At 40.3% G+C, this 27,177-nt stretch overlaps 1 protein-coding gene across 1 annotated transcript in view; it reads right to left on the bottom strand.

Annotated features, from left to right (window-relative positions):
• CDH9 (cadherin 9) overlaps positions 1-27,177 on the bottom strand; it is a gene marked incomplete at both ends in the record, with an annotated part of 60,408 nt that overhangs the window by 26,984 nt on the left and 6,247 nt on the right. The window lies entirely within an intron of this gene.

Below are 27,177 nucleotides of genomic sequence, written 5' to 3'. Positions count from 1 at the left end.
CAAATTTAAAATATAACAAAAAGGAATATATCTTTCTCAAAACAGGGTTTCTAAAATATTTTAATACACCGCTAGCTATTTAAGCCTCTAGTACATTAACAAAAATAAGGTTATTAACTTCGATCTTGAGTGTAAAATATTAATATTTTGACAATTTACATTTAAAATTGATTACATTTAAAATTACTAAACTCAAAAGAAGGGATATAAGGAATTTCCCAACTTATGGAGATAAGTTTAGGAAAAATATTGGATTTTGAAGTTATTTTACCTCCTTTCAGTGTAACATTGTAGATGCACAGGTTCTGTCATCAGAGAGACTGATCAGAGAGAGAATTTTAATCTCATATATTATTCTCTATGGGACTTTGGGAGGGTACTCTTTCAAACACAGTGTTCTCATTTACTTTTTTAAATTGACATTTTATGTATATATGAAATATCAAGTGAAATAAAACATGCATGACTTTTCCACTGGCCATTAATAATTTAATGAAAATATGAAGATTTTTTTTTTCATAAATTATCTTCCTTCTTCTGATCCATACCCATCTTAGAAATAAACTTCTTAGTGGATAAGGCTGTTCATTGGGTGTTTGAAACAGATAAAACGTGTTTGCATTGGAAAATAATCTTAATGTGTTTGCAAACCTAACACTATTCTGAAACTTGTGTCTTAACTAGCCGATGTCTGCTATATATTGTCTTTGAACCTGATGAGGTGCTTGGTAAAGGCAAAGATTTGGTAGTGGAAGAAAGTAGTTACAAATTCCAGCTATGATCTCATGACTAGTTACAAGAAATGAGGACTGTAAATTGTCATAAATATGTCCTCTTTATTTGTTAGGAATGTATTTGTATGTCTGCATAAGTGAAGCAATTATCATTTTTTCTCTCCTATTCTTTTATCATGCAACGTAAGATGAATTGAGTTTATATTATAGTATTTAAGAATTGTTCATATTACATAATTGCATTGAAGTTAGAGGCTATCAAGGGGAAGGGTACACGTGATTTGACTTTACCTCTTTTGGGGGATGGATCAATGTGGTTTTAGTATGCAGGGTAGTTGTATCATGTTAGGCGAAATTACACACTTTGTTATTGTCTTTATTTGGAGATTATGGTTTAGGGAAGTGTGAATGGGTGTGAAATTGACAAGCAGTAGACTTGTGATGGTTAATTTTGTGTCAATTTGCATCGTGTGATCCTCATATACTCAGTTAAACATTATTCTGGATGGGTCTGTGAGGGTGAGATTAATATTTGTGTTGGTGAACCACATAAAGCAGATCGTTCTCCCCAGTGTGGGCATGAATCATTCAATCCATTGAAGGCTTGAATACAATCAAATGCTGCGTTAAGAGAGACGTTCACTCTGTTTGGGTGTGCTTGTTCTGGGACATCCATCTTCTCCTGTCCTTAGACTCAACCTCAGACTGGAACTTGAACCTTCAGCTCTCCTGCTTCTCAAGCCTTCAGACTCAGCATGAAACTATACAGTATTTTGGCTCTTCTATGTCTCCAGTCCACCAACTGCAGATCTTGGGACTTTCCATATTCCATAATCACATAAACCAATTTCTTACAAGAAATATATATATATATATATATATATATATAAAAGATATGCCTGATTCTATGATTCTTGGGAGAATCTAGACTAATACAACATTTGAAAGTAAAATTTGTAAAATCAAAGCAAATTCATCCTTAATCAATTTTTCTTTAAAAGTTAGGTGTGGCTTTATTTGTTTATTTTTTATTATTTGCTTGTTTTAAAATTTGTTTCAAGCATTTTTAATTGCAAAAGTATTCCATAATGTCCAACCGTTACTATCAGCAATACTCATATATCTTTAAAAATATTTATATATATAAAAGCCTAAGCGACCATTACGACCAGACAACCGGATGACTGGCCTGTAGCTATGATGTGCACTGACCGCCAGGGTGCAGACATTCAATGCAAGAGCTGCCCCCATAGCCAACCTCCTGCAGTCCCTCCCCATGGCCAGCCAGGTGGTCAGTGCATTCCCTCAGCCAACCTCCAGCAGCTGGCCAACCTCCCGTGGTCCCTCCCCCAGGCTGGCTGGCCCAGATTAGCCTGATTGGGAATGGGTGAGATGGCCCCAATAAGCCCCAATCACTGGCCAGGGCGAGGGACCCCACCCGTGCACAAATTCGTGCACCAGGCCTTAAGTATTTGAAATATTCTAACATCTTATTCAGTATTTAGTGAGAAAATACATAAGATCTATTGCTGATAGTTGCTAAAAATAACTATTAATACTTACTATAATATTTATTTTTTTATGTTTTAATAAAGTTCAAATATACCAATATATTTTTTAAGAATAGCATGTGGAGTATCAGTCTTAAAGGAAGATTTTTCTTTTTGAGTAAATTACATATTTTTTCATTGTTATTATTATACAGAAAGAACCAAGGAAACATCTTTTATGAGTGTATCACAGAACTTACATACAGAGAAGTATTCTATTCAACAGGCAATGGAAACACTTGGTATTAAAAATGGGTGACTAAAAGCCTCTATGGGTTGGCTTAATCATTTAAATGAACATGTTCTAAGTTTGAAATTCAGAGGAGGAAAAGTGAGACATCACTGAATTTAGAATATAGACCTAGGTATAGAAGAGTGGAGGGGTACAATTATGAAACACCCCATTTTTCTATGTATGAAACATTTTCCCTATTATTTCTTATCCAGTAATACCAGACCCATTACATTTTTTTATATATGTAATGAATGCTTAAGGCCTAATTTTGATGTAATTAAATTTACCAGCACATTATTTCTAAAGGTATTTTGAGTTGAGTCATAACATCAACCCTCATGGCCTACTACAGCTACCTATAAATGCAATTCCATTGCCAAGCAACAGGCTTGTCTTAGATCCTTTACTTGTCAAATCCCTAATCTTCCCAGAGATGGGGGTGGAGAATGGCTGAGAAGTGTGAGTAAGGCTTCTTTTATTACCATCTCCATAGGTAGGTAACATGCCTCCTAAGCTAATAGTCAACCTTGGGTGGAAAAAAAAAAGTAATAAATAGAAATGAGAGATATGACAAAAGGAAAAGGTTAGTATACCAGGGAGGGATGCAACTGTGCAATTTCCAAGTGAGTGTCTTGGCAACAGAACTATACTCTTAGTTATCCCTCTGAGATCTAATGATGACCAATAGCAAGTGGAGGGAGAAGCTGAGGACTTGTTACCCCCACAGAAGAAGCACTGAATTTCTGCTCATTTTACCATTGCAACAATAGATGCACTGACTTGATAAACACTGGCCCCACTGTTTCAAATATTCTATGGGTATGTTAAGAGCTCTGAATAGGAGTAAAATAACATTCCTAGAATATTGTTGGCATGATGAAAAAATCTTAATAACGTATACAGGGACATGAGAAAAAGCTCTTCTCCAATGCCTGGACATTTATCTAGAGAGAAAACAAAGCCCTACTTAAATCAATTAACTCAGAGGGAAGGCAGGAGAGAGTGGGGGGAAGGGGGAGAGATCAACCAAAGGACTTGTATGCATGCATATAAGCCTAACCAGTGGTCATGGACAACAGGGGGATGGGGGCATACGTGGGGAGGGTTTTGGGATGGGAATAGGGGGATGAGAACAATTAGGTGATACCATAACCAATAAAGAAATAAAAAAAATAAAAAATAATAAATCAATTAATTCAGTAAAAACTTTAACAGAGCTGTCAACAGTGGTAGAAAGGGGCTTATTCAGTAAAAGGAAAGACTATCAGGTGTCATATTTTCTGGTGGCTTCATAGGCCAGTTAGTAACTGTGTGGCTTAGGGAGCCAAACAAAGGCAATTCAATTGTATGAATACTATATTAAACTTCAGTAATAGTAGTACATTACAAAAATTGTGACTTTTATCATTGTTTTTAAAGTCCAGAATATTACAAAAACATTTTAAAAAGTCTTCACTATGGTTTAAATTTTGGGTTTGATTAGAAAGAGAGGCAAAACTTTGTCATTACACCTGGAAGCCAGTGCCCTAAACCTTTCCCTATATTAACTGGGATATTATTATATCTACAAACCAAATATAATCCAAAATTCACCAAATAATGTTGTTTGGTCACCATCTCAGTCCAGTTAGAATGTATGGCACAACAGGAAATTACTACATTAATCTCTCTGACAAAGCTATAGGATGAACAAATAGTTTACAAATTAATTTATAGAATTAAATTAAAACCAGACTATTGTAAATAACTCTCCAGAGTGAGAAAATATTTTATGATCTGAATTGAAGTCACCACTTGATAAAAGACTTCAGAAAACTGACCAGAAAAGGAAGTAAATTTGGCCTTATAAAAATTACACATTCAATAAATGCTTATATCAATATATTTGAAAATGTTCAACTGACTGAAGACACTGGAGGAATAAGAATAATTGCACTGACAGAATAATATTAAAATAACTCTGTAGGCATATCATCATGTTAAAAAGCATTGCAAAGAAAAATCCTATTAAAATGGTATGAGTCAAATCCAATTTATTGTCAGGGTGTTACTAAAATTAATCTTTGTAAAAAATATAACACAAACTATAAGACAAAAATTGGAAATACATCTTAGACATATATAGTATGGAAATACTGACTGAGGACAGATGATTGACTAGGAAGTTCAATAGTTCATTTACAACATATTTCCTTCACATTACTGGAGAGAGGTTGAAATTAGGGATGTGAACATGACCTATATTGTTGTAAGCATGCTGGGGAAAAAACAACAACCCTATGACAAACTAATATTATTTGATAGAAGGACAGTACTTACCTTTAAAATTTTTTGTGGACTATCCATGGTTTAGGGTTGCCTTTGGTTATTAAATCTAGAACCTATGATTAATGAGGCATGCTCTCTGGAAAATGTCTCTTAAGCTATGTGAGTACATAATGGGGATGCTTCATACCCTAAATAAAACCTTTTTTAAACAGGTGACTGTCCGTCTTACTTGGGATCCATTCTTTAGACGTGGGCTAGAGATGCATACTGTGGGGAACTGGGAAGCTGTACTGAATACCCTGAAGCTCTTTCTCCTTTATATTTTTCCATAGATTATTGTGTCCTTGAAATTATCAGTAAAGCTTGATATTGGGCAATATCTCTGACCTATGCAGATCTGATATGACAATTCCCTATCATTTGTCTTCACTGACAAAGAAAGGACAATCATTTATCATTCCTTAATAGTGACAACCCAATGCTGGTCTCACAGATATCTTGGTTCAGTGGTGCCCACAAACTTTCATCCTCAACACACAGGTCTTAATAAAAAAAAAAAAAAAGCAATTCCTCCTAGGAATTAATTTAAATTTATGCTGTTTTAAGATTAATTTTCATTGCATTAACCACAAATGTCTCCATTCCTTAAAGAACACAATTCAAGAAGAGAAAAGTAAAAGTTGAATAGGGAGGTTGTTTAAAAAACAGTAAGGAAACTAAAATACATATGCAATTAGAAAACGTTGTATAATTGATAATCTATGGTATTAGCATAAAACACACCGACAACAGTGGTTCTTCACATTAAATTCAGTGTAACCTCAGTGTTTATAGAAATGTTTATATTTCTGCAGCTATTTCCTCCTTTTTACTGCAAAACATTACAGTTTATACTTAGTAATACATCAGACATTTTCTTAAGAAAACCTAATAAGGCAGTAAATTGAAATATATAGCCATTATGTCATTTTGCTTTAATTATACAGTGTGAATTTGAAACTATAACTATCATTCTATTATTTTTTCTCTATTATACTTCAAATTATTTTTTAAATAAACTTATGCACCAGTACACTACAAGTGAACTCCCAAAGCATATTTTCCTAGACATTGCCATGGATACTGCCTTAATGAATTTACCATTCTACAATAATGAGTCCTTATTTCTTTCTCCTGTCTGTACTTTCTAAGTAGTTACCTAGTCAAATGGGTTTACAGGCAAATTATAGGTAAACACTCTCACAATGACATTTCCATTCCTAATTTTTCACTGTCTTTTCAAATCTAATATTCAAATGCTTGCCTTTCCTAACCATCATTGTGCCAAAGAAGCCATTTAAAATGTTTTATGGTCCAAATAAAATTCTCTGTTTCTCTCTGAGCCATCCACTGTTTATCCATCCTCTCACCTTGCCTTTTCCAGCATACTCCACAGTGGTCAATAGAGTTACCTTTTGTATGCTTGATTGCATCAAAATTATTTCCTCTATTTCACTCTCACCCCCTTTATCCAAGCGATATGTAGATTCTATAATCTCCATCTTTTCTTTTAACATATTAGTTCAAACCACCACTGTTGACCACTTGAATTACTTTAGTAGCTTCCTACTCAGTGTCCCTGAATCTCTCTCATCTTTAGAATCCATGTTCCATATAACAACCGGAGTGATTTTTCCCCCAAAATAGAATTAGTTTATATGAATCACTTCCTTAAATCAGATCCATGGTTTTCATTTTTTTTTCATTCCAGTAAATCTCTCTCTCTCTCTCTCTCTCTCTCTCTCTCTCTCTCTCTCTCTCTCTCACACACACACACACACACACACACACACACACATCAAATAAAACCAAAAGATTATTATGGCTTCCAAGAACCTATGTGACCTTCCCTCTTTGTCCCTCTTAAAATTATCTACTCACTAGAGGCCCAGTGCACGAAATTTGTGCACTCGGGGATCCCTCAGCCCAGCTTGTGCCCTCCTGCAGTCCGGGAGCCCTCTGGGGGATGTCCAACTGATGGCCTAGGCCTGCTCCCCCCAGGGTGCATGCCTAGGCCATCAGTCAAACATCCTTAGTGCTGCCGCAGAGGCAGGAGAGGCTCCCGCTGTGCTCACCAGCCAGGAGCCTGGTTTCTGGTTGAGTGGTGCTCCCTCTGTGGGAGCTACCAGGAGGCAGCTCCTGCATTGAGCATCTGCCCCTGGTGTTCAGTGCACATCATAGCGACTGGTCATTCTGCTGTTTGATCAATTTGCATATTAGCCTTTTATTATATAGGACTGTTTCCCTCCTCATGCACTAAACTATATCCATATTGGCTTTCTTTCTTCACCATGGATCTCTATATAGCTGAGCACACACTCTTTAATTTAGAGTGACAGATTAATTACCTTGCTCAAGGTCATGTTAGAATTTTATTGCAGAAAGGCATTTAAAACAAAGTTTCCTGACTCCTCATTATTCTTTTCTCATTTCTTTCTATAACACATAAATTCCAATTAGCAATAACACTTTCCACAGTTTCCTTCATTAGTGGTTAATTATCAATTTTGAGTATTAATTATCTCTCTAACTACAGTTATGGAAAATTAGGAGCTTTTTTTTTCTTTTTGGTAACTGCCCATTTCTTCCCATTCTGGAAAAAAATAAATCACTCCTCTTTGAAGATAAAACATTATTCCCACCCTCTTATGGAGGAAGAGGCTATAGAAGAGGTAGAAGCTGGGCACTAGTTCATATACTTGTGAGTCGGTAAAGATTGAAATAATGTCCCATATTGAGTTGGCTATTTTGAAATAAACTAAAAATTATCATTGAGGTAAAACAATTGTATAAGCTGGATGATCACAGGATATAGCCATCATATTTTTCAGAAAAGATAGTTTTTACTGTGGGGTAAATAGGTAAAAATTATACTGGATGGCAATTGCATTTGGTGTCTAAAGAAAAGCATCTGAAAAGAAATCTATGCAATATACATTTTGTCCAGATTAGTTTTTATTTTGGGAAGGAAGTTCTGAAATATCCCCAAAGCAGTTTACTCATCAATTGAAAGTCCTCCAAAAAACAGAACGATTGGGAAACCAGTCTGTGGAGTGGAAAAGAAAAGCTCCCTCAGTTTTTTTGGAGGAAATAACTTTTAAAATACTTAAATGGCTAGTTTACTTGGTACAGTTAAGAATTAAACTTGTTGATTTTAATATTGTTGTTACATCTAAAACAAACATGTGATGTTCTGATAAAATTATAAAAATAAATTATAATTTTATCCTATATAATACAGAGCTTACATGCTAATTAGACCAGACAGCGGAATAACCTTCCAGAACAACCAGTGAGCAGGGCCAAGGGGCCATGAGGCAGCTGGGGCCATGAGGTACTGGGGCTGTGCGGCCGAGACAGCCGGAGCTGTGAGGGCCTACTCTTGCATGACTTTCGTGCATCGGGCCTCTAGTGTCATAATAATTCCCACAAAACTTTAAAAATTCAAATTCTGTGTTATGTGTCATTATAAAATTTAATTTAAATGATAATTTACAGTGGACTGTTAGAATATTTTCCTAAGCTGTTAGCACTTAATTTCTACTAAAACCAAACATCACTAGTCTATGATTTCTCAACTATTTCTTTTTTAGCTGTTTGCTTTCTTTTCAAACATTAACTCCCACTGTCTAGAAAGTCTTCTCTCTACTTCTTTGAAGTATTCCTAATTGTTCTTCAGGGCTCAGGTTCAATGTTACAATATGTAGAAGCCCTTTCTTATATCCTGTGATAGTTTCCTATTCCTGCTGTAACAATTTACCACAATCCTAAAGGCCTAAAGTCATACATATTAATTAAGGTGCCGTGCTCTAGGTCAGATGTCCAACTGGTCTAAGTAGGCTAAAATCAAGATATCAGCAGGGCTGTATTCCTTCTGGAAGATCTATGGGAAAATCCATTTCCTTGTCTTTTTAAGTTTCTAGGGCCTACCTAATTGATTCCTTAGCTCTTTTTTTTTTTTTTAAATTTTCACCCAAGGATGATTTTTAGAGAGAGAGATGGATATCGATGTGAAAGGAACACATACATTGGTTGCCTCCTGCATGGGCCTGGACGAGAGCCTGGGGTCTGGGCTGGGGAGGAGCCTGTAACCTAAGTAGGGTGCCCTGGACCAGAATCAAACCTAGGACCCTTAGGTCTGCAGGCCAATGCTCTATGCACTGAGCCAAACCAGCTAGGGTCTGATTCCTTGGCTCTTAAGTTCCTTCCTCCATCTGCAAACCCTGCAATAGCAGGTCAAATGATTTTCACATGATATCTCTCTGAACATTATTTTCTGGTTGCATTTCTTTACCATTTTATCTCTATCTCCTCTATCTCCTCTATCTCTATCCCTATCCCTGTCTCTATCTCTTTACCTATCATCTATCTATCTATCTATCTATCTATCTATCTATCTATCATCTATCTATCTATATCTATCTATCATCTATCATCTATCTATCTCTCTATCATCTCTATCTCTGTATTTCAAGGAGAGCTGATAGCAACCTCAGTTCTCTTTTGCCATACAATGTACCAAAGTCATAGATTCTAGGTATCCTATCTAATAACAGAGTAATATGCAAATTAACCATCACTCCACTACACCCAATAGCATTGCCCACAAGCCAATCAGGAGTGAATATGCAAATAAACCCAACCAAGATGGCTACGGCCACAGAGAGCAGGAGGGAGGCTTGGGTTTCCCTGGCAATGGAGGAAGCCAAGCTTCCCGCCTGCCCTTGCTGGCCTAGGCCTCCACTCAAGGCTACAAAGTTTCAATGATAGAAGATACATAAATGCAAACAAAAATGGTGGCAGCCATGGAGCTGGAAAGAGCAGGAGGCTAGGGTTGCCCCCAGTGATGGAGGAAGCAAAGCTTTCCACACACCCTGGCTGGCCCAGGCCTCCACTCCAGGCTACAAAGTTTCAATTGTAGAAGATAAATAAATCCCAGATACCAGGGCCTCCACTTGGGTCGCCGGGGGGCGTGGCCAGCCTGCAAACCAACACAGGCCCCTCGCCCAGGCTTCCCCATGCTCCAAGAGAACCCCCACCCTGATCTGGGACACCCTTCAGGGCAAGCCAGCCTGCCCCCACCCATGCACCAGGCCTCTATTCTATCTAATCCTATCTAATAAAAGAGTAATATGCAGATTGACCATCATTCCAACACACAAGATAGCTACACCATGTGGTCAAAGATCCTGCCCCCATGTGGACAAAAGATGGCACCACAAGATGGCCAGTAGGGGAGGGCAGTTGGGAGGGACCAGGCCTGTAAGGGAGGGCAGTTGGGGGTGATCAGGCCAGCAGGGGAGGGCAGTTGGGAGGGACCAGGCCTGCAAGGGAGGGCAGTTGGGGGTGATCAAGCCTGCAGAGGAGGGCAGTTAGGGGTGACCGAGCCGGCAGAGGAGGGAAGTTGGGGGTGACCGGGCCTGCAGGGAAGGGCAGTTTGGGGGGGACCCAGGCCTGCAGGGGAGGGCAGTTAGGGGTGACCAAGCCGGCAGAGGAGGGAAGTTGGGGGTGACCGGGCCTGCAGGGAAGGGCAGTTTGGGGGGGACCCAGGCCTGCAGGGGAGGGCAGTTAGGGGTGACCAGGCCTAAAGGGGAGGGCAGTTAGGGATGACCAGGCCTAAAGGGGAGGGCAGTTAGGGGCAAACAGGCTGGTAGGGGAGCAGTTAGGCATTAATCAGGCTGGCAGGGAAGTGGTTAGGGGGTGGTCAGGCTGGCAGACAGAAATGGTTAGGGGCAATCAGGAAGGCAGGCAGGCGAGCAGTTGGTAGCCAGCAGTTCTGGATTGTGAGAGGGATGTCGACTGCCCGTTTAGGCCTGATTCCACTGGGATCCCCACTGGGATCGGACCTAAATGGGCAGTCGGACATCCCTCGAGGGGTCCCAGATTGGAGAGGGTGCAGGCTGGGCTGAGGGATTCCCCCCACCCCGTGCACGAATTTCATGCACCAAGCCTCTAGTAGGACATAAGCATATAGTTCTTCCTATCACATATATTCAGGTAGATTTTCTTACACTAATCAATCTTTCTAGAGTTAGCAGATATGTGATTGATATCTGTCTATATATATAGACTAAGCTACACTAACCATTAGTATCGTATATAATAAAAGCCTATTATGCTAAGTGTTTGGCCATTCAACCAATCAAAGCGTAATATGCTAATAATAATCTAAGCCTGCTCACCCGCTTGCTATGACATGCACTGACCACCAAGGGGCAGACAGTCGACCAGTCGACCAATTGCTATGACGTACAGTGACCACCAGGGGGCAGATGCTCCAACTGGCAGGTTAGCTTGCTGCCGGGGTCTGGCTGATTGGGACTGAGTGAGGGGGGCTGGACATGCCCTGGAGCCCTCCCAGGCTCCCTCCCTGGCTGGCCAACTCTTGCATCTCCCCCAGATCCCGATCACGCACCAATGGGATCCGTTGTCCTGGCCTGCTCCCTCTTGCAATCTGGGACCCCTTGTGGGATGTTGGAGAGTCAGTTTCAGCCTGATCTTGCAGGCCAGGCTGAGGGACCCCACTGATGTACCAACTCATGCACCGGGCCTCTAGTAGTGTAATGGTTAAAAGGATGGAGTCTCAGAGACAGACAGACAAGTTTAAAACCCTAAGTCTGCAATTGATAATATAAGACTGAAGCAAATGATTTAGCCTTTCTGCATCTCCATAAAATCATCATAATAATAGTGATCACCCTTAGAATTCAGGTTAAGTTTTTAAAAATATATGAAACAATAAAATATTGTTTATGGGCTATGGTTAGTGCTCAATAAAGATTATACATAATCATTAGCAAATTAAAAAAGTTGGCCTTTCTTCTGCTTTTTTCCATTTAGCTATGAGCACATCTAATTATTTGTTATCCTTAGCACTTAGCTTTTAACATTTCCTTAATTTGATAACTTCTGTACATCCAATTTTTATAAATTTCATTTACTTTCTTTTTTGAAAATATCCATTTAGTTGAATTTAATATCACATTTTTAATTTCCATCTAAAATACTAAACTAAGTAAACTTATTTTAAAAAATACATTGTTATTGTTTTTAGAGAAGAATGGAGAGGGAGAGAGAAATAGAAACATCAATGATGAGAGAAAAATCATTGATTAGCTGCCTTCTGCATGCCCCACACTGGGGGTTGAGCCCACAACCCAGGCATGTGCCATGACTGGGAGTTGACTATGACCTCCTGGTTCATAGGTCAATGCCCAACCACTGAGCCATGCTGCTCAAGCAATAAAGTTATTTTTGAAATTTGTGATCACATTTGCTATAGAATAGTATTGAATACATTTTATCCTATATAATAAAACCCTAATATGCAAATTGACCGAACAGTGGAACAACTGATTGCTATGACACTCACTGACCACCAGGGGGCAGACACTCAACCAGGAGCTGCCCACCAGTGGTCAGTGCGCTCCCACAGGGGGAGCACCACTCAGCCAGAAGCTGGGCTCACAGCTGGCGAGCGCAGTGGTGGTGGCAGAAGCCTCTCCCACCTCCGCAGCAGCACTAAGGGGCAGTGAGCCCTGCTTCTGGATGAGCAGCGCTCCCACTGAGTGGCCTCTCCCGCCTCCGCTGCAGGCAGGTGGTAAAGAGCAAGAGGCCCCAGACTGTGAGAGCCCCAGACTGAGAGAGGGAGGTCTGACTGCCAACTTAGGCCTGATTCCTGGGGGGGTGGATCGAGCCTAAGCCAACAGGTGGACTTTCCCTGAGGGATCCCAGACTGTGAGAGGGTGTAGGCCAGGCTGAGGGACCCTCCCCTCCAGTGCATGAATTTTGTGTGGTGGGCCTCTGGTATGATAATAATAAGGTACATTTATGTATAATGTCAATGAGAAATGACCTTAAAAACATAAGTTAGGAATAATAAAATCTTGTTATTAAAGATTATTTTGTTGCCAAATTGCTATTTCCATGAATATTTGGAATTACTTACTTAAATTACAAATTTTATGCACAACTATTGCCATTATGCAGATTCCATGCTATACAACAGTATGTTTTCTTTGCATCAGATTAATTAATATGTTTTGGAACTGCCTATATTTTAAATAAATCACCATTATTTTACATAAGATTCTATTTAAAGATTACCTGAAAGTCATTGTGAGACTTCTGATTTGAAATAACAGATTAAGCTAACAAATTTAGCTTCCCATTCTCTCACAAACAAACTGAAATATGATGAAAAACTATTAAATGAATAAATTTACAATAATGTGGAGAACAGGACTGATGCACTCATTAATTTTAGAGAATTCCTGGAGGAGAACACATGGGTAGGATATACTAACACCTTATTATGAAAAATGAGATATAAATCTCAGTGAACAACTAATAAAACTCTAGTGAGGAGCAGAGAAGTCTGGTTTTGGGTTTGTTTGTTTGTTTGTGTTTTAGTACATATGAACCCCCGTAGTTAACAGAAATGAAAAGTTAAAATAAGAAGAATGGACATTGAGGGATATAAAAATGGTTTATAAAATGTCATCATTGGTTGCCTGGTTTTTGTTACCTTTCTTTCAATTTTAGAAGATAAATAAATCCAAAAAAAATGGCTGTGGCCTCAGAGCAAGCAGGAGGCTTGGTTCTGCTCAAGGCTACATAGTTTCAATTAAAGAAGATAAATAAATCCCAGATACCAGGGCCTCTGCTTGGGTTGGTGGTGGGGCATAGCTAGCCTGCAAACCACCACAGGACCCTCGCCCAGGCCACCCCATGACCCAACAGAACCCCCACCCTAATCTGGTACACCCTTCAGGGCAAACCAGCTGGTCCCCACCCTTGCACCAGGCCTCTATCCTATCTAATAAAAAGAGTAATATTCAAATTGACCATCACTCCAACACACAAGATGGCTGCCCCCATGTAGACACAAGATGGCCACCACAAGATGGCCAGCAGGGGAGGGCAGTTGGGAGGGACCAGGCCTGCAAGAGAGGGCAGTAGTGGGCAATCAGACCAGCGGGGGAGGGCAGTTGGGAGGGACCAGGCCTGCAAGGGAGGGCAGTTGGGGGAGATCAAGCCTGCAGGGGAGGGAAGTTAGGGGAGACCAGGCCAGCAGAGGAGGGAAGTTGGGGGTGACCGGCCCTGCAGGGAAGGGCAGTTGTGGGGGATCCAGGCCTGCAGGGGAGAGCAGTTGCAGGGGACCAGGCCTGCAAGGGAGGGCAGTTAGGGGTGACCAGGCCTGCAGGGGAGGGCAGTTAGGGGCAAACAGGCTGGCAGGGGAGCAGTTAGGCATCAATCAGGCTGGCAGGGGAGTGGTTAGGAGGTGATCAGGCTGGCAGGCAGAAGCGGTTAGGGGCAATCAAGAAGGCAGGCAGGTGAGCAGTTGGGAGCCAGAAGTCCTGGATTGTGAAAGGGATGCCAGTAGGATTGGGCCTAAACGGGCAGTCGGACATCCCTCAAGGGGTCCCAGATTGGAGAGGGTGCAGGCTGGGCTGAGGGACACACCCCTCCATGCACGAATTTTGTACACCCAGCTTCTAGTCTATATAATAAAAATATGGGGGCTAGGTGACTAGGAAGTGAATGCTTAGAAGGTATGAGACTTCTTTGCGAGTTGATGAAGACATTTTGGAAATAGAAAGAATGGTGGCACATTAACAATGTACCAAATTCCATTGAATCATATATTTCAAAAAAGTAAAAGGAAAAAGATAAAGCAATGAGACATAGAAATTTGGATTTCTTTCATTTGATTTTTGTTTCTCTTTTGTTATCTTGAAATTTTACTACATAAAGAAAAATCACCCTCATTGCTTCTGGTGAGGGGATATAAGCAGATCAGTTCATGGTGAAAGAATTATTCATTTGTATTTAAGCAATCTTGCATAGATATTTAGGTTCATTCCTTTGTTATTGTCATTGGTTGTTATGTTAAGTGTTATAATGAACTAGAGGCCTGTTGCAGGAAGATTCCTGCAAGAATAGGGCTTCCTGCAGCCTTCTCTGCCACCCTGCCTGCTTCTCTCCCTTCTCTGCTGCCCCACTTGCTTCTCCACAGCTTTGCTGCCTTCTGCAGTGCTTGGCTTCCTACTATGCTGTCTTTAGTTTTCGCTCTGCACGTGGATATGCAAATTAACCGCCATCTTGGTTGGGTTAATTTGTATACTTGCTCCTGATTGGCTGGTGGGTGTGGCTTTGGGGCTTAGCGGAGGTACAGTCAATTTGCATGTTTCTCTTTTATTAGATAGGATACTGTTGTACATATATCTTAATATATTTCTAAGAGTACATCTACTGGGTAAATTGCTAGTGAGTGAATTGCTACATCAACTATTATTTTATTTATTTTTTGTTATTTTTGATTACTTATCACTAAAATGCACTTCAAAATCCCTTGACAAAGTATCAAACTTTTTCCTTTATACAAGTTTCATTGAAAAAGAACAAATTGCTTTAATATAATTTTTGTTGTTTTGAGTGAAATAGAGAATCTGTTCTTATGTTAGCAGCCAGAAAAAGATTTTTGGAATGGTGATCATGTAAAATTTTTGAAATATCAATGTGATAAATTAGTGCATGAAAATAAGGCAAACACAGGAATTCTATTTAAGTGGGTTCTGAAAAGTTAGTTCTTACCTTTGTATGTATGTTCCTGCTCATTGTGATTCTTGTAAAGAATCATTCATTATAAACCTGAGATGTCCTGGCATAGTACCTGGAACTAACAGATATCAATTCAGAGTTATAGTTTAATTGGACTGCATTGATACTTTTAAAACCCAAAATGGCCCTACCTGGTTTGGCTCAGTGGAGAGAGGTTTCCAGGTTTGATTCCGGTCAAGGGCACCTACTGTGGTTGTAGGCTCCTTCCCGGCCTGGGCCCTGGTTGGGGCGAGTGCAGGAGGCAACCAATTGATGTGTTTCTCTCACATCAATGTTTCTCTCTGTGTTTCCCTCTGCCTTCAACTCTCCCTAAAAATCAATGGAAAAATATCCTCGGGTGAGGATTAAAAAACAATAATAATAAAAAATAAAATAAAAAAATAAAAGAAATAAAACACAAAATGTCCTTTGCCTGATACCTGTACTCATTATTTCTTTTCATTCATTTTCCTTGTTTTATTTCTAACATCAGGATCCTAGATTTTGTTTTTTGTTTTCCTTTGTCTTCTGCTGATTTTACTTATGCATTGAAAAAGAAAATTTATATATGTATATGTGGATATATTACGTGTGTTATATATCTTATATCCATGTATAACTTTTCCAGGTAAGTCATGTGAGTCTCAATTTTTTAATACCAAAACCAATTTTAAATTCTTGAAAATTTCAAATGACACTTTTAAATTAAAACAAAACTAAAGCCCTGGCCAGTTTGGTTCAGTGGATAGAGCATGAACCTATGGACTGAAGGGTCCCAGGTTCGATTCTGGCCAAGGGCACATTCCCGGGTTGTGAGCTTGATTCCCAGTAGGGGGTGTGCAGGAGGCAGCTGATCAATGATTTTTCTCATCATTGATGTTTCTATCTCTCTCTCCCTCTTCCTTCCTCTCTAAAATTAATAAAAATTTATTTTTAAAAAATAAAGATAAAAAGGTAGTAGTAAAACTTGAGTTTTAATAATTTAAAGGTATATTAGGCTTTTGTTTTTATGGAAATGTTACAAATCTAAATAGTCATTGTCTTTTTGTTTATACATACAAGTCAACTTATAGTTACTAATCTAAATTACAGTTCTTTATAACCAATTAAAGTTTTGCAAAAAGTTTAGTGAAGAAATAACCATGAGGCACATTATTTAGCAGTAAAGAATACTCCCCATAGATTTATTCATAGTTTTTCTAACAGATTACCTAACCTTAGAAATGTTTGAGGAAAAACAACCTCACTGCAACAATATATGTACATACACATGATGTATGTGGTTCCGTATGTCCTATAAGTGGTTTTACAAATATTGTGTTGCTTGGACAGTCATGATCAAGCTTCATTAAGTTATATCATACTTATCAGGCTTGTTAGCTTAAAATAAACATAGAAAATAACTAAACCATTGCAACAACTGCAAAGAAGGATGATAGGATAATTGAGTACACCCTGAAGTTTTTGCATTAGTAATCAGAACCTTCATTTTTTTTGCCTTCACTGAATTCTCTTTCCATACATTTACATAGACTAAACCTTATTAAGATGCCAAGAAAACTCATTTTGCAAATTTGACCTTGTCCTGTATACTGTATACACATTAAAAATTTTTCTTATTTTTCTTATAAATGTTGCAAGTCCTACAGTGACTAAAATGCCAACTGTAAATACAACAGGGATGAATGGTCCTGGATCTTCACATATAATTCAAATTAAATACCAACATAAACTTTCATTTTCTCTAAATTTTCCGATGTATAGTGTTAGCAGTAAAAAGCTCAGAGATCCTACTGACAAGAGAGGCCATTCGTATCACAGCTTACACTTTTGTTTCCTTTTATTCTAAGCAGTTCCTTTTGACATAAATGCGAACTCTGCTTCCTTTTAGCTTTATGCAAAGCGAATGCGGGAGCCTCTGTTTCTAGCCATGACCAGAAAGTCAGGAAAGAGATGTGCACTGCCTTATGCCAGCACTGTTCACCATGAAAATGGTCAAGATGAAGCACATGTTACACCAGCAGCGGATGACATGAGAGAAAACGAGGGTTCAGTCCTCGGTCATAGTATACCTCATAGAACACAAACTAAGATATCACCTCGAATACATCATTTTCAAGAGGCAGTTTTTATATTCTAGGGAGTACTATCAACAGCAATTTCATCCCAACTTTCGGGAAATACCTCCTCAGTAGGAACGACTTTAAACAGGGTTTTTCATTGTGTTTTCCGTGCACAAAATTCATTAAATATAAAACCTGCATGTCAATAAGAAGGGAATTTAGAATGAATCATTATTATGCAACATATGTGTATATGTTTCTAAAAGCAACTACATGGCTGAAATACTTTGACAACAGAGTTGTCCTTATAATATTTGCTTGTGATGCTTAATCTTTTAAAAAAGCTATTCTCATTGCTCTAACGTTTGCATGTGTGTGTGTGTGTGTATGTGTTTGTGTGTACATTTGCCTGCACTCCTCTTCAGATTGTTTACTACAGCAAGGTAGTAGTAAGCTTATCTTTTAATCCAACTTTGAAGTGATAACCGTTCATGAGACGTGGCTTCAAATAGGATTATTGAGTGTGCTGTCTATATTAGCTCTATACTATGTTTTACATTAATAGCATAATAAATTGAAAATTTTAAGCTACCAAGATCTAAAATGTCTGTGGACAATTCTGCTGGCTATCTCATTGCCTAAATAGTACATTATTTGCTTTTATACATTAGTTTTCAATCACCTGTGTGGCATCAATTATATTTTGTATTCTTTTACTAAAGAAGTTACCTGACAATTGGCAGTGTGAACCATATTCACTGCTGATTCACAGTTGAAACTAAATTTATATTTGTCACATTTAATTATAGAATACTAGTTGCCTGGTGCATGAAATTCAGGGTGGGGGGTGTCCCTCAGCCCGGCCTGCACCCTCTCCAATCTGGGACCCCTTGAGGAATGTCCTACTGCCAGTTTACAGGTGGATTGGGTCTAAACCGGCAGTCAGACATCCCTCTCGCCATCTGGAACTGCTGGCTCCTAACCGCTCACCTGCCTGCCTGCCTGCCTGATTGCCCCTAACCACTCTGCCTGCCGGCTTGCTCACCCCCAACTGCCCCCCCTGCTGGCCTGCTCGCCCCCACCTTACCTCCCCACTGGCCTGCTCACCCCCAACTGCCCCCTACTGGCCTGCTCACTCCAAACTGCCGCCCGCTATCCTGATCACCTCCAACTGACCACCACTGACATCCTGCTCACCCCCAACTGACCCCCTGCTGGTCTGCTTACCCCCACCAGCCTGATCACTCACAACTGCCATCCTATCCTGGCCTGCTCTCCCCAACTACCCCTCCTGCTGGCCTGCTCGCCTCCTCCTCCCCTCCCCACTGGCCTGCTCACCCCCAAATGCCCCCCTGCTGGCCTGCTCACTCCAAAATGCACCCCCCCTGCTGTCCTGATCATCACCAACTGATCCCCACTGATGTCCTGCTTGCCCCCAACTGGCCTTCTGCTGGTCTGCTTACCCCCAATGGCCCCGCCCCCCACCAGCCTGATCACTCACATCTGCCATCTCATCCTGGCCTGATCACCCACAACTGCCCTCCCCTCTTGGCCTCTAACTGCCTTTACCTCAGCCCCGCCACCATGACTTTGTCCAGAAGAACGTCCGGCAGGTCTCCTGGAAGGTTTCCCAGTCTAATTATCATATTACCCTTTTATTAGTATAGATAGAGGCCTGGTGCACAGGTGGGAGCCAGCTGGTTTGCCCTGAAGGGTGTCCGGGATCAGGGTGGGGGTTCCTTTGTGGTATGGGGTGGCCTGGGTGAGGGGCTGAGGGCTGTTTTCAGGCTGGTCAAGTCCCCCAGTGGGGACCCTCACCCCACGGGGGTGTGGCCAGCCTGGGTGAGGGGCTGAGGGCTGTTTTCAAGCTGGCCACACCCCCTTCAGGGTGGGGGTCCCCGCTAGGGTGCCTGGCCAGCCTGGGTGAGGGGCTGATTGCTGTTTTCAGGCTGGCCAAGCCCCCAGCGGGGACCCTCCCCTCATGGGAGTGTGGCCAGCCTGGGTGAGGAGCTGAGGGCTATTTACAGGCTGGCCACACCCCCTACTGATCCAGGCTCCCAGCCCCTCCTTTTTTTCTTTTCTTTTTTTTTCAGCGCCTCCTTGAGCAGAGGCCAGGGCCAGCTGGAAGCAGGTGTCTGTTTATATTTATCTTCTATAATTAAAACTTTGTAGCCTCGAGCAGAGGACAGGGCCGGCCAGGGTGGGCGGGAAGCTTGGCTTCCTCCATTGCCAGGGGCAACCCAAGTCTCCTGCTCACTCCAGCTCTGTGGCCGCCGCCATCTTTGTTGGGTTAATTTGCATATTCGCTCCTGATTGGCTGGTGGGGATGGCTGATGGGTATAGCAGAGGTGTGGTCAATTTGCATGTTTCTCTTTCATTAGTGTAGATTATCCATCAATTTCAAAGCCTTCTAGAACCATAGCTTTTTAAGTGATTCTAGTCAATTTCACTGATTTGAGCGTGTCTCTGTCCTAATATACCATAGGGAACATGTTTTAATAAATATTTTCTTTAATGGTTTTTCTTTCATTTTGTTTTATGATAGTATTATCTATTTTAATAGGAATAAATTTTAGGTTCAAAACAGTGTTTATAATGCATTTTTGCAATTTAAAATACATTGAAAAATCAACAAAATAACATGTAATGTTTATATTATTTAAAACAGCCTAATTTTACCTAAGCAGACCATCTAACATAATTTAAACTTAATTTTTTTTCCTTTCTGTGACATTTTTAAGATCATGTTTTCATGTTAAGGAAAGGCCACCTTAAGCGAGCAAAATGATTGATGTTTTTGTACTTATAAAGATAAATAAGCAAATAGACTAACACGTGATTTTTTCCCCCTTTATAAAACTCTACTAAAGCAGTTCAATGGGTTTGGAAGGTACCTATCTGTTCCTTTTTATCTCTCTCTTGCAGTAATTATAATAATGATGCTAGCATCACAGAGTCCTCTGCTCAAAAATCTCATCTAAATTCAACATTGATTTGAGTGTTGATACGAGCAGATGGAGAGGGGGAAAGGAATCTGTATTTTAAAGAATAATCAGTTTGAATAGATATGACAGACATATTTTTTATAAAATTCAGTAAAAGCAAAATAGTGATATGTTATTTATTTTGCATAACTATTATATATACAGAATAATAAAAGTTTGGAAAGTTCAAAAGATAAGTGGTGGGCCTGCCCTCTGCACTTTTATTCTCACTGATGCACTAGTGGAATAATGTGAGGTGTTCAAAATTGCACTGGAAAGAAGACAGTGATTATCGATCTGATGGGTGCTTGTGGAGTTGTGACTGGCAGGGCAGAAGTGTGACTGTAGAGATGTGTCAGTCCAGACAAGAAGTGAATAGAACATGTTTACAAATGGCTCCTGCAGATTTCCACTTGAAAGTTTGAGTTCTTTGCCAGGAAGGAAACAGAGTGCCTTCAGATTTTTTGACATGCTAGAGGACATCCAAATGCCAACAATTCTATCCTTAAAAGTGACTGATTTATGCTGCCCCCTATTATATAAAGCATTTGCAAGTTTTACTTAATATAATAAAACATGAAATAAAAATTGTAAGTGTAGCTTTGCGGTGGGGAGGGAAAAGAGCTTATTGTGACTTAGCACTTCAGAAAACTTTTTAAATCTTACAATATTGGAGTACTTAGTGGTGCATGCAACCTGAATAGTCACATTTTACTATGTTTTTTGAAAGCAATCTTGGTATTGGGATTTCTGTCCTTATGAAGTAGTTGCATGAAAAATATACTTACAGAGAATAATTACAAACATATGGCCGAAACAAACACACATAGAGAACGATAAACATGACACTGGACAGTTTGGTGATAGTTTGATAACACTAGACACAAACCAATAGAGGAGGAGTGATCTTAAGTTAAGCTTTAGTCATTCTTTATCTTATCCTTGCATTGATGGAATTTTTAAAAATAAGTACTTCATTTATTCCTATGCAAGTTGAGTTCTTCATTCAAACAAAATTTTGTTGAACTCTGTTGTATACAAGGCATTACTAAAAGTCAAAACATCTACACTAATAGAAGAGAAAGATGCAAATTGACCGTACCTCCGCGACACCCACCAGCCAATCAGGAGTGAGTATACAAAGTAACCCAACCAAGATGGTGGGTTAATTTGCATACACAGGCGCCAAGCAGTGGGGCAGGGTGGCGCCAAGCAGCCTGGGTCCCAGACAGGTGCCAGGCCCTGCCCTGGGCCGGGCAACACCAGGCCCTGCCCTGAGGGTCCTGGGACCATCGGCGGCCCAGGAGTGGCCAAGGGGGCCCCCTTGCAGTCAGCACATAGCAAGGCCTACCTGGCTGTCACCCTTGGTGACCCGTGAGTGGCCAAGGGGCCCCCTCACAGTCAGCGCACAGCAAGGCCCGCTTGGCCCTGGCCAGAGGCAACCTGGGAGAGCCGAGTGGAGCGGGGGCTACAGGGAGCCACGGAGGGGTGGGACAACCGGAGCCAAGCTCCAGGGGTCTAAGCAGAGTGCCTAAAGGAAAAAAGGAAGCTTCAGCAAAGTGCAGGAAGCAGGTGGCCCAAAGAGTGCAGAGCGACGCCAAGGCAGGATGCACCCGAGGGGGCTCGGGCCAAGGCAGGGAGCCGGTAGGCGGGGATCTGCCTCACCTGAGGAGAGCGAGGTTCTGCGGTGGCCCCAAGACGCAGAAAACAGGCGATGACTGCCGGTGTGGAAGGACGCAGACCCACAGCCCTGAGGCGGGGGTTAAGGGGTGGCGCCATCTCAGAGGAGGGGGCATCCCACTGCCGGGTACCCCACTGCGATGGTTTGGTGATGCTCCCAGCACTAACTGGACCTCGCCATGGCCTGTGCACTTGAGAGGCCACGACTCCTGCTCCCTCTTTGGCCCAAAAGCAAGCCCGTGCCTGCCCCACCCTACTGTGGCGCAAGCCTGCATGTTGAGTGTGAAGCCTGCCACCTGCTCCCCAAAAGGGGGGTCAGTAAAGAATGGGGAGGGGATGGGGGAGATGAAAGAATGTGAAGCATCCATGATGAAGAGGTGCTTGAGAACGAGGCCCGAGGCTTGGAAGCCTCACGGGGAAGTTTGTTCTGTTTGCCCTGTGGCTGTTCCTTAAGAAAGGCAGAGAGCGCAGTTGTGAGGGCTCCCTGCACAGCTGAGTCCAGTTCCACAGCCAACTGGAATTGGCCTCAGTTTCCTGGTCTGTAAAATGGATGAAGCATGTCCCAGTGCCTTCACTGAGCTTTGAGGGCCAATTGAAATACCATATAAGGAAAATGAGTGAAGAGGTGAGAAAGAAAAGGAGGGGCAAACAACACAAAAGAAAGACTGGAAGGAACCTTTAAAGCTATTGTCACTTAAATAGGGAATATAGTCAACAGTGTTGTAATGATGGTATGATGCCAGGTGGGTACTGGAAATATCGGGGAACACTTTGTAAAGTATATGATTGTCTAACCAACCATTATTCTGTAACTAATATAAAACCTGAAACTAATACAAAATAATACTGAATGTAAAGAAATGATAATTGGAGTGAAATTTTTATAAATTTCAAAGTTTAAATAAAGGCTGTAAAGGAAGGAAGGGGGAGAATAAAAATAGTGTTTTTCATTTTACCACTTTATTGTCTTTTCAGTACATGAAAAAGACAGTTGTCTTTAAATGGTGCTTTATACTTTTCTAAGTCATTATCTCATTTGATGTTCAGGGCAACTTAAAGACTAGATAATTATTCCCTCCACTATTCAAAGAAAGGGAATCTTGGTGTCTGGCCCCAATGATTAAATCATCAAGTTCTTATTGTAAAGCAGGATTAGTGAAATCTTCTCTGAAGGGTCATATCTATACTAATAAAAGCCTTGGGGGTGATCAGGCCAGCAGGGGAGGGGAGTTGGGGGCGATCAAGCTGGCAGGCAGGTGAGTGGTTAGGAGCCAGTGGTCCCAGATTTTGAGAGGGATGTCCAACTGCCTGTTTAGGCCTGATCCCGCAGGCCTAACAGTCAGACATCCCCTGAAGGGTCCGAGATTGGAGAGTGTGCATGCTGGGCTGAAGGACTCCCTCCAACCACCCGTGCACGAATTTTTTGCCCCGGGCCACTAGTCTATACTAATAAAGGGTAATATGCAAATAGTCAGGACACCCTCACACATAACTACCAATCAGCCGGCTGCTTGCTCAGCAAGCACAGGTGGACGGGGACTTGCAGAGTTGGGGACTTGCATCACGCTGTCACAATCCATCACCAGGAGGCCTGGGGCCTGGTGGAGGCCCAGGCCCAGGGGCGGGGCCTGGTGGAGGCCTCCGTGCGGTGAGGCCTGGGGGTCCCTCAGCTCCGCACGGTGAGGCCTGGGGGTCCCATGGCTCTGCATGGTGTGGAGGCGGGACCCCCGGCTCCGGCCTATCTCTTTGGGGCAATCCATCGAGGAGCCCCAGGTGGGTGGGCAGGGCCTACCTCTTTGGGGTGATGGATCGTGGGGCTCCTGCACTGTGACAGGGCACAGGCCAGGCTGGGGGACCCCCTCCCCAAGAGTGCACAAATTTCATACACTGGGCCACTAGTATAATAATAAATTCCTGAAGTTTTTGACAATCTAATGGTGAACACACTTTTTAAAATTGTGATAAAACATACATAATGTTCATTTTATGATTTTTACTATTTGTAAGTGTAAAATTCAGTGTCATTAAGTATATTCACTTAGTTGTGCAACCATCATTACCATCCATCTGTAGAACTTTTTCATCTTCCCAAACTGAAATTCTGTATGAATAAACAGTCAGTGCCTATTCTCCCTAAAGAGGCTACTTTCTGGTTAGGGGGATGGGGAAAATGTGTAATCAGAGCTCAAACAGAGAGAAGCAGTATTATTGGGCTGAAGAGATAGTGGTTAGCATTTGAGTCTGCCTGAGTGACTAAAAACTGGAGAACACAATTTTAGGGAGGTGGGAATCACAGAGATTTGATCCCCCAAAAGTCTTTTAACATCCCCAAATGTTTAGTTGATGTGCACTAAATACAGCTCCAAGCAAGATAGATAACGTCAGCAAGAAAGCTAAGAAACTAAACAGAGATTTAATCAGCAGGGAACAGAAATGAGAGTTGAATCCTTGCCAAGTCAGTGTAGATATGCAAGTACTCCAAATCTATAGTTCCCAAGAAGGGACAAATCCTAGAAACAGTGACAATATGGAAATAGTTCTACCATAATATAAAATCTTTACAAACCGAAAGTGACTAAACAAATTCATGAAATAATGATCATTGGTAAAATTGCTGAATGAGGTACAGAACTGTGCACAGTTTGAGTGATCCTCCAAAGTTTTAAATTTTTTCAAAATAAACTTAAAAGGCGTTGGTGGTATAGTGGTGAGCATAGCTGCCTTCCAAAATAAACTTAAAAGAAATACTATAGGGATATTGATTGGGAGGGCATTTAATCTAGATTTTTTTAGTCTTCTAATCTTCAAGCATGTTGTATTTCTCTAAGTCTCCTATAATGTCTCTAGTATTTGTAGTTTAACATAGATCTGTGAGAATTCCCTGGGATTTGGGTATTTGGGGTCTTTTATTCATAGTAATTCTGGTTTTGAGTGGTTTAGATCTACATTTCCTAATGAGTTGAGCACTTTATTATATATATAGTAAATCTTCCAGCCAGAGATTTGGATATCATCTTTTGTGAAATACTTAGCTAATCTTATTGCCAATTTTCTATTTACCTGTCCATATTTTTCTTATTGTGTTATAGACTTCTGTAGGCCTGTGAATGTTTGTCCTATATATTATTACATGTATTATATGTACTAAAATTACCTTCTCCCATTTGTAGACATCATATTCATTTATACCTCTACATGACTATTTCAGCACCTATAATCTAAGAATTAGAAAATTGTCTAATATAATTATAGTAAAATCACAAAATTTTAAAAAATAACAATACAATTATATATAACATTAAAATAAACAGTCAATTTTCAAATATGTCAATTATTCTAATAATGTATTTATGGTAACTTCCCACTTAAACTCAGAACTTAATCCAGGATCACACCTTTTCTTACAGAGGCATCACTTTAAACTCTTTAATCTGAAATAGTTTCTGAGACTAGTGAAAATTGAAAAGCTAATTTTAAAAGGTTTATGAAAATGCAAAAGACTTCAAAAGCCACAGTGATCTTGAAGAAGAGGAAAACAGTTGGGGAACTTAAATGACTAAATTAAAAACAATTAAATATTGCTTCAATAATGAAGGCAGCTTCATATTACCACATAGATAAATAAAAATGTCAATATAATGACTAGAAATGCATGAACAACATAAACAGACACATGAATTTTTAAAAAGGCCACTGGAATTAGATACCTAAATGATTTTTTAAAAGTAATGATGAGTATGTACGGGTCATTATGTTGATGTTCTATAAGTTTGGAAATAGAGGAAGAAAATGTTGGAGTATTTGAAATAGTACAAAAGCACTGAAATAGGCCATCAGGAAAAATCAGACATAATTTGGTAATCATACTAATGAGCATTTTCTACCACACTCTTACATATTTGAATGGTTTAACAGTTATTGATATTCCAGAGGGGCTGGGGGAAGTTCTCTAAAATTTTAAATGTAAATGTTTCTGGGAGTAGTTCCAAATCCATATTCAGTCAGACTTTGTTTAATCCTTTATTTTAATCATGGATACCTCTTTTAAATTATCTGTATCAAGGACATAGAAATTATTTTGGAGTGAAAGTGAAACTAAAATACAGTATGTGCTGTTTGAGAGCCTTGTTGCAATCAGGACACTGAGTATAATGGAAATACAGGAAAAGTACTGAATTTGATGCAACATGTGTCAGGAGGAGGGAATATACTTATTTTAAAGTTTATCTGCTCTTTCTGTGTTTTATAATATCAGTTTCTCAGGACTCAGGTTATAAATGCTCAATAAAGGTCTCTTAAGAGAGCAGCTGAATGATAATTTTGAGTAAATATATCATGTCACACATTTTGGAGAACTGAAACCCAACACAGATTCAAAGGTCACAGATTCTAGATAGTAGACCAGAATAATTAAAATTGGACGTAAGTAAGGTTTTGATAAGTGACATAACTTTGATGGGGAATTCTAGGTGGGGTGAAGGAAGATAAGATTGGCTTTATGTAAGAGGATTCATTTGAGATGAGACTTAAAACAAGGAGAAGAGATTAAATTATGGAAAGGGGGCTTAGATATTTCCTATAAAAAAAGGCCTGTGAACATAATGAAAGTAAAGGTCAAGTTTATGCAAGAGGAAAGTTTCATTCTGCCTTAGAGCTAAGGCTACATAGTTAATGGGGACACAGGCTGGAATGTACAATGGTACTGAATACAGTATTGGGAATTCTGTTTAAGTAAATTTGAGGGTTGTTGTTTTTTTTTTTTTCTATAGCCATTTTGGCCAAGATATTGGTATCATTTAAGAAACAGTGTGTAATATGCTTTGAGAATTAAAGTCACGTAAAAAGACTAGTGTAGCATGCAGTGATGTGGTAATACAGAACTGGCACTAAGAATAAAATAATAGCTGTTGAATATAAAAGCTGACTTTTAAATAACTTGGTGGGAAGTAACTATTTGTGCATTGTCCTGAGGACTTAGGTTAATGCTTAATATTTTTCTCATGTGTTTCTAGTTTAAAAAAA

The sequence above is a fragment of the Cnephaeus nilssonii genome (assembly GCF_951640355.1).
Source record: "Cnephaeus nilssonii genome assembly, chromosome: 2".
Lineage (NCBI taxonomy): Eukaryota > Metazoa > Chordata > Mammalia > Chiroptera > Vespertilionidae > Cnephaeus > Cnephaeus nilssonii.
The sequence above is the reverse complement of the archived record's forward strand: the minus strand, read 5'-3'. Positions and strand labels throughout refer to the sequence as shown.